A 9,342-nucleotide genomic window follows, 5' to 3' on the forward strand; every position below is an offset into this window, starting at 1 on the left:
AATTGAAGGAGGTGGGTTTCTCAGAAGACGAAGACCCTCAGGTAGAGGATGATTCCACCGTGGCGGGTCTTTTCCCCTCTCCTTATTCAGCTCCTTGCTATGCAAGGAAGCCGCCACAGCGGACATAGATCCACCCCCAGATCCTAAGCCCACAGCTGAGTCTTCTGGCAAAGGTAAGAGCAAGAAGAAAAAGGGCCCCTTCCACAGACCTCCCGTGGCTAAGGAGGAGATCCCCACACCTGAAATGTTCATGGAGGTTCTCAAATCGCAGTGGGTAAAACCAGGGTCTTTCCCCACCCCAGGGGGAAATGAGAGAAAATTTTACAATCTTAATCAGACTTTTGCCCAGGCTCTCCAGGTACCTGAAGTGGACAATCCGGTGGCCACCCTGGCATCATCTTCAACGGTCATTGCAGGAGACACTGCCAACTGCCTCAAACCTGAGGACAAGAAGGCAGACATCGTCCTGTGCAAAACGTTCCAGGCTATCACCTGGGCCATCAAGGCGGCTGCCTCTGCCTCTTTCTTTAACAGGTCCACGGTCCTGTGGCTAGAGCAATTGAGGGACAGGACCCCAGCATCAGAGGTTCGACTCCTACAGGACATTTCCAAGATGCTGGCGGCAACGCAGTTCTCAGCAGACGCCACCTTGGATGCGATAAAGTATGCTTCGTGGGCTATGTCTTCCTCAGTTGCTTCTAAGCGCCTGCTCTGGCTACGCCATTGGCAGGCGGAATCCCGGATGAAGTGGCACCTAACCAGCGCAGACTACACCGGGGGAAAGTTATTCGGGACGACGCTGGATCCCCTCCTCGTAGAGGATAAAAACAAGCGGAAGGTTCTCCCAGCAACAACCAAACGTTCGGACTTCCGCCACGCGCCATACCCTAGGAGGACCCCCTACAGACCACCTGACGGAGACAGTCAAAACCAGAGGTACCAAAACCCCAGGTTCCACAGGCAGGGGGATAGACAATTCCAGAACAGGTTCAGGGGTCAACAACAGGGGAAGCGGCCCTTTCAAGGAGGAGGCGGTCGCCCCTTCCGCAGATTCAAGTGATCCGACCCCAGATCACCCCATCGGCAGTCGCCTCTCCATGTTTGCGGATGCCTGGGATCGTATCACATCGGATGAGTGGGTACTCCAGACGGTAAGGCTCGGGCTACACCTGGAGTTCCACTCCCTTCCCCCCAGTAGGTTCTGCACCTTAACCTCCTCCACAGATCTGACCAAGAGGGCCCTTAAGGCCAAGGCCATTAAACACCTATTAGACATCAGGGCCATCGAGAAGGTCCCAGAGGGGGAGAAGGGCTCAGGGTTCTACTCGAACCTCTTTCTTGTCCCTAAAAGCTCAGGGGGATGGAGAGCCATCCTGGACCTTAAATTACTCAATTCCAGGGTAGTATACCGCAAATTTAAAATGGCCTCACTGAAATCCATCCTGGAAGGCATCTGGCCGGGCAACTTCCTGGCATCCATTGACCTCACAGAGGCATACCTCCAGGATTGCCCCGGAACACCGTAAATTCCTGAGGTTCTCCCACGAGGGGAATCACTTTCAATACAGAGCTCTGCCCTTTGGGCTGGCCTCAGCTCCCAGGACATTTACCAAGGTGCTTGCAGCAGCAGCAGGCCACCTACGCTCCCTCCCAGTCCGTTTATTCTGCTACCTAGACTACATCCTCATTTTAGCCAGGTCTCCTGACTCGGCTGCAAGGGACTTGGGTACTACCATTGACACTCTCAGATCCCTGGGTTTCTCCATTAACCTGGAGAAGAGTCACCTTGTGCCCTCCACCAGGCTCCTTCACCTAGGGTCCATCATCGACTCAGTGGCTGGGGAGGTTTTTCTCTCCCAGGAGCGCAAGGACAGCATCGTTAAGATGATTCACGAGGTTCGCAAGTCACACTCTGTCCCTGTAGTTCTTCTTTCCAGGCTCCTGGGGAAGTTCATCTCATGCATAGGGATCATGCCGTGGGCCTGACTACACGCCAGGGAACTCCAGTGGTTTCTGCTACCCCATTAGAAAGCCGGGACGAGCGACGCGACCTTCAGGACCCGGGTGTCACCTCAGGTGCTACTCTCCTTCCGCTGGTGGCTGTCTCCAGTTCTAAACAGAGGCTGCCTCTTCAGAGAACCGACAAGGATGACGCTCACCACCGACGCAAGTCTCTTTGGCTGGGGGGCCCACCTGGAGAACCAGATCGCCCAGGGCCGGTGGACCCCAGCAGATCTGAAACACAACATCAATTGGTTGGAGCTCAGAGCCATCCACCTGGCTCTTCGGCACTTCAAGAGCACAGTAAGCGGAAAACACATCCTAGTCCTGACAGACAACGTAGCGGCCAAGGCTCACATGAACAGACAGGGCGGCACCCACTCCAAGGCTCTTCGCGACGAGGTGCTGCGGCTGGGAAACTGGGCAGAGAAGCACCTGCCGTCCATCAGAGCGGAGCACATCTCCAGAATAGAGAACCATCAGGCAGACTGGCTCAGCAGAGAGACGGTCGACAACGGAGAGTGGCAGCTCCACCCCTCGATCTTCCGCCAGATCTCCGAGAGATTCGGTCATCCGACAGTGGACCTGTTCGCGACCCCGCAGAACGCCCAGCTGCCGGAGTTCGTTTCGAGGTTTCCGACCGTGGGAGCCATGGACACGGATGCCCTTCGGTGCAGCTGGCCACCAGGTCTTCTCTACGCCTTTCCCCCCTCCCCCTCATTCCCGGGGTCCTGAGGAGGGTGGTAGCGGAAAGAGCAGAGGTGATAGTGGTAGCTCCCTTTTGGCCACGCCGCCCCTGGCTGGCAGATCTAGTGGACCTGTCCACAGCCCCACACTGGAGAATCCCAGCGGGAGAGGTGGCTCTTTTCCAGGGGTTCCTAGAGCACCCGGACCCGGTGTGGCTCCATCTGACCGTCTGGCACTTGAGCGGGAACAACTAAGGCAGGCACAGTTTTCCGAAGAGGTCATCAGGGTGGTAGAGGCATCCAGGAGGCAGTCCACCACCCGTATCTACAACGCCTCCTGAGTGGCATTCTCAGACTGGTGCCGGGGTAAGGGCCTCTGCCCAACGGTGGCCTCGGTTCCTCAAGTCCTGGACTTCCTCCAGGAGGGTCATCAGAAGGGCCTGGCCACCAGTACTCTTAGGCACCAGGTCTCCACTCTTTCTACGGTCCTGGGGTGTGTGTGAACGCTCCTCCCTTGTCCCAACACCCAGTTCTTAGACGGTTCCTCAATCTGAAACCCTCAGCGGTCCATCGATTCCTCTCCTGGGATCTGCCCACGGTCCTCCAGGCCCTGACGGAGGCACCGTTCGAACCCTTGAGGGAGGTTTCCCTTCAACTACTGACCCTTAAGGTCGTCTTTCTGGTCGCCATTACTTCGGCCAGAAGGGTCTCTGAGATCAACGCTCTCTCCAGCAGAGCGGACCTCTGCACCTTCCTAGATAACAGGGTCATCCTCAGACTCGACCCTTCCTTCATGCCCAAGGTCAACTCCCCCTTCCACAGAGGGTTAGAGGTCATCCTACCAGATTTCTGTCCCCATCCGTCCGGGGAGAGGGAGAAATCCTGGCACAAGTTGGATGTTAGAAGAGTCCTGCGCATATACCTGAAGTGCACGGCGCCCTTTAGGCATTCAGAGGCCCTCTTTGTGTCCTTCCAACCATCCTCCCGAGGAGCCAAGGTCTCCCTGACCACTATCAGCAGATGGATCAGAGCGGCCATCTCACAGGCCTATGAGGCTCGGGGTCTCCAGGTTCCGCAGGGTATCATAGCGCACTCCACTAGAAGTGCAGCCACCTCAGCAGCCTGGTCCACCCAGGCTCCCATAGAAGAGATATGCCGAGCGACCGCCTGGGCCTCTCCATCTCCCTTCATTAAACACTACAGATTAGACGCCTATGCCTCTGCGGAGGCCTCTTTTGGCAGGAGGGTTCTGCAGAGAGTCCTGGACTTTCAAAGGGGCTCAGGCCTGTCTAATCCCTCCCAGGACATCTAGCTTTGGTATGTCCCATGGTTACTCCTCCCACACCTTCTCTTCGGAAACTGGCAGTTGGACTTACCTGAACTGCATGTTTCGAGGAAAGGTGTGGGAGGAGTCACTTCCCTCCCGTTAAAGCGCCCCGCGCCTGGGGGCCTGAGCAAGTCCAGATTCAAGCTCATGGTTAGGAAGGATTGGTGTTGGCTGTTCTTTATCCTTCCTTTCAGATGCTGTTTCAATCCATCGGTTAATCTGGGTAGCCAGGGGAGAGCAGGAGGTGTGGCTTCCAAAAGATTACCTCAGTCTCCAATAGGCAAGAAGGCTTGGTTAATACCCATGGTTACTCCTCCCACACCTTTCCTTGAAACATGCAGTTCAGGTAAGTCCAACTACCATTTTCAGTTCATTGCACTTCTCAATGGATGGGTTCAAAACAATATGTTTACTCCACTGTTATCAGATCTGGGATGCTACATCCACCGAACATTAGATGGCAGCAAAGCTGTGAATGGGCTTTTGCTGTTATTTAGAGCAGTGGTCCCCCACCCCAGGCCCTGGCCCACTACTACATTGTGGCCTGTTTAGAACTAGGACATGGAAGCACCCGCTGCTCATGTGGAACCTTTCCTTCTCCCCTCCATCTCCACTAATCCAGAAAGATTGGAGACTACTGATATAGATGTCATCCCAATACCTGTACTCTAGATCTGTTACTGCAACTAATGCTACATATAATATAATTGTTGAATAGCATTTAGCTTGGCCTAATCATTATGGCTGAAATTAAATAATGAGAACTAGTCCTAATTATGTCTACCGTCCTTGGATAAGACATAATATGTATTCAGATACACACTTTCAAATCTAGTGAAAGCTATTGGACTATTGAACTTTTTTCCCGGAACTATGCTTTTTTGCTATATATAGCCACGTTAGTCATATGTTCCACTCTGTTTCACTGTTTGTTCTATACTTTTAATTGTCAATATCCACATTATATGAAGAGTGGAATCTGCTTTGACATTCTAGAAATAATATCCAATAAGTCTGATCCATGGTTTGGTTCCTTATCCAATTCTGCATATATTTGAACAGATTAGGGAAAGAACTCCGCTTGTTTTATAAAAATAGCAATAGCAATAGCAATAGCAGTTAGACTTATATACCACTTCATAGGGCTTTCAGCCCTCTCTAAGTGGTTTACAGAGTCAGCATATCGCTCCCACAGTCTGGGTCCTCATTTCACCCACCTCAGAAGGATGGAAGGCTGAGTCAACCTTGAGCCGGTGAGATTAGAACCACTGAACTGCAGATAACAGTCAGCTGAAGTGGCCTGCAGTACTGCACCCTAACCACTGCGCCACCTAAATAACATGGATGCAATAAAAGTTTTCTTTGAAAAAACAATAACCATGATCACTTCCTTGTTGTCATCATGCAAGTTCTTAGAGTCTGAGTATCAACAACAATGATGGCTCATCTCGCAGGGGAAATAATTGGAATTGCAAATCTTGTTAAGAATGGAATGGTGTCATCAGAGATAAGTATTTGTCATTCTGTAAACTCAGAGCTGTCAATAGTCCATCATTTTTAAGTGCAGGATATACTGACTGGAAGCATGCACTGGAAAAGAGCAAAGAGTTTTCCAAACATGCTCATTCAAACACTTCTGTTGAAAGTGTGGATGGACCACAAGAACTTAAAAGTCTTAAGGGGCCCAAGGAAGCTGTCCCCCAAGCAAGTGTGATGGGCCCAGTACTTTAATTGGCTCAATTTTATCCTTCAATACTTGCCACAGGGAAAGAATTTTCTCGCTGATGCACTCTCTCTTGGTTGCCCCAATACAAAAGCACCTGAAAGGAAATAGTTAACTCCATCATTCCCTGCCAGTAACTGGCAGTGCAGATCTCAGTGAAGCAGTGGTGGCTAACCACTCCTCAGTTGGCCGACAGCACACTTACACAATAGCTAAAACAAGCCCTAATGGAAGATGAATGGCTTAAAGACCAGAAAGTCGATCTGACAATGAAGGAGGACCTTACATGGAAGGAAGACAAACTGTATGTTCCAGCCAGGCAACGGAAACAGATCCTACAAAGGAGTCATGATGTAAAGCCAGCTGAACACTTTGTAGAAACCCTTCATTTGGCAAAAAGGCAATTCTGGTGGCCTAAAATGAAGAAAAACTGTTGCCCAGTGTGTGTGTCCATGACACAGTTGCCAGGGAAGACTCCTGGGTTGCTATAGTCAGTGGCAAACCCTAGCAGACCATGGGAGGAAATCACTATGGATTTCATGGTGGAATTACCGGAGAATAATGAGACCACTGTAATTTGGACTGTGGTCAGGGGTGGGTTGCTGCCGGTCCTTGGCGGTTCTTGCGAGCCAGTTTGTGACTGGACCCAGAAGTAAGCTTGCCCCGCCCCCAGCCCTGTATATCCGTCCCAGCCAGCTGGTATTTTGTCCCTTCTGTCTCCCCGTTGCTCAGAAAAGCAACTTCGGGAAGGTCCTTTGCTAGCAGACAGGTTCTAGGACGCCTGCTGCCACCAAAGGACCTCCCCGGAGTTGCTTTTCTGAGCAATAGGGAGACAGAAAGGACAAAATACCATCCCTTTTCCCCGTGTCACAAGGACAGGAGGAAGACTAGGACAGGGATCTCCTCTCAGATCCAGCCTGGGAAAGAAGCAGCAGAGAAAGGTAAACCAGCATTTTATATTTTATTTGCTTTATTTGCTTTTGGCCCGAGCGAGGCGGGGAAGACACCTTGCCAGAGGCTGCTGGAGAACACTTTCCGAAGAGGGGGTTTGGGAACTGGGCAGGCGAGATTGGAGCGGGCAGGCGGGCGAGCGCACTTGCTCCCCTTTCCCACGGCCCGCTTTTCCCCGCAGAGCCTGTGGACGCGGCTGATGGCTGAGCAGGTGGCCTGGAGGGAAGCCCCGAACCTCCTGGTGTGGACCTGGCGTTGGAGATCTGCGTTTCCAAAGCGTAGCATTATTTGACTCCTCTCCCATTATCATGAGGGGTGAGCTATGAGAAGCGGGTGGTGGCCACTTGGGGAATATTTGTGTCCCCAGGATATCTGCTCTTCCCCACCCCTTACCTCCAAAGGGGAGGCCAGGTGTGGGAGAGAGTGCTAATGATAATGACCGATTCCCTCCTGTTTCTGCGGGTTTGGGGGGGGAGAGAAGGTAATTGTAGAGCCTGGACTGAAGTTAGGAGGCTGACTTGCTACAATAAATGGTGACCATTATTTGGAGGAAGAAAAAGTGTAGCCGTGCGACAGAGATTCGCTCTTGCAGAACTTGCATCATCTTTTTTTTCCAAATTAAAAAAAAAGCCTTTTAAACATTCTTATTCCTAAAGGCAAAAAAACCCCATGAGGCTTGCTGGAGAACGGAGCAGAGGTGACGTGCGAGGGGAAGGCAGGGTGCTGTGGTGGGGGAGATGTTGCTGAAATAATTTGATCGGTCAGGAACTCGGAGGTGGGGGGGAGGTCAGTGGGAAGGCTTTGCCGCCCGACGCCAGCCGTAGCTCTGAAGTTGCTTTCTTTTCTACTGAAACAGATGTTTCTCTTGCTTAACCTTTTCCAGATTGCTGGTGGTGGAGGTGCGGGCCCGTCACCCCCGCTCAGCAAAGCAAGTCCAGGGAAGTCCTTTGCGCTGGCTGGAAAAGATCTTCACTCCCTCCCTCTTGCAGCACGCCCTGATGCGAAAAACGCCGAGCTCGGCGCACTTGGGGCTGCTGCTGCTGCTGCGACATCCAGGGAGGCTCCGCTGGTCTGGAACCCATCCGCGGGGGGAGGGATCCCCCTTGTGTTACTTGTCTTCCCAGATGGGCTGGTAAGGGGATAGAAAAGGTTTTTCTCCACTCCCAGGTTTCAGCTTCTTTGCTTCAGTATCTCTTTCCAGCTTCCTTTGTTGAGGATAATTAAGGTTCTTTTTTATGTCTTAGGAAAGATCACCTGGTTAAAAAGAAGGAAGAGGCTCCGCTGGTCCAGAGCCCATCTGCAGGTTGGGAGGGAGGGAGAGACAGACAGACAGACAGACAGACAGACACACACACACACACACACACACACACACACAAACATATACACACAGAGTGACAGAGAGAGAGGAAGGGAGGGGAAAGAGATAGATAGAGAGGGAGGGAGGGAGGGAGAAAGAGAGAGACACACACAGTATGAGGGAGAGACAGACAGAAAGACAGAGAGACACACACACACAGAGTGACAGTTGGTGGAGAGAGGAGAGAGAGACAGCAAGATACAGAGAGACAGAGAGACAGACACACAGCGAGAATGACAGAGAGAGACAGAGAGAGAAGGAGGGGGAGAGAGACAGATCCACACAGAGGGAGACAGACAGACAGACAGACACAGACACAGACACACACACACACACAGAGACAGAAAGAGAAAGAGAGAAAAAGAAAGGAAGAAAAAAGAGAAAAAAGAAAAGAAAGTGGGAGAGAGAGATGAAAGAAAGAAAGAAAGAAAGAAAACTTATGACCACAATTGAGCCCAAAATTTTGGTTGCTAAGCAAGAGTGTTGTTAAGTGAGTTTCATCACATTTTCCAAGTTGGCCACTCCCACCTGGTCACATGGCCGGCAAGCCACTCCCACCCAGTCACATGGCCAGCAAGCCACTCCCACAAAGGAGGCCACACCCACACAGTAGGTTCCAAAAATTTTTGAAACCCACCACTGACTGTGGTTGACTTGTTTTCAAAACAAGAACACTTCCTTGCATGTCTGAAGCTTCCCTCAGCCCGACGTCTGGCCAAAATGCTCATGCAGCACATTTACCAGCTGCACAGAGTCTCAAGGTGCATCATTTCAGACCAGGGGGAGAGGGGTGTAGTTTGCAGCAAAGTTCTGGCAGAAGTTCATAAGCAGGTAAGGTCAATTTAGGGACTTTGTTCTGTGTTTCATCCAAACACAAATGGGGTGGTAGAACAAACCAACACAACAGTAGAGCAATACCTACATTGTTATGTAAAGTATCAGCAAACCAACTGGGCAGAGCTTCTACCTTTTGCAGAAGTGGCTTATAATAATTCAGTGCAACCAACTGGGCACTGGATTCACCCTTTTTAAAGTGACCATGGAGTTGAGTTTATGCTAATGCCAGAGTTTCCGAGGGAACCTCCTCCCCCAGTAACAGTAGCTGAATGGATGGATAAATGAAAAGCTGCTTGGGGAAATGTGCAGAAAGCCATAAATAAAACCAGGGAGTCAAAAAAGAGACAGCCAGATCAGAAACAAGCCCCTCAGAAGTAGTTCAGGTTTGGGGAGAAGTATTATCTGTCTACAAAATACTTGAAGCTCAACCAGCCTTGTAAGTATCTGGGTCCCAAGT

This window comes from Thamnophis sirtalis, unplaced genomic scaffold (genome assembly GCF_051295495.1).
Source record: "Thamnophis sirtalis isolate CommonGarterSnake01/CBP01778 unplaced genomic scaffold, rThaSir2_p1.2 scaffold_12, whole genome shotgun sequence".
NCBI lineage: Eukaryota > Metazoa > Chordata > Lepidosauria > Squamata > Natricidae > Thamnophis > Thamnophis sirtalis.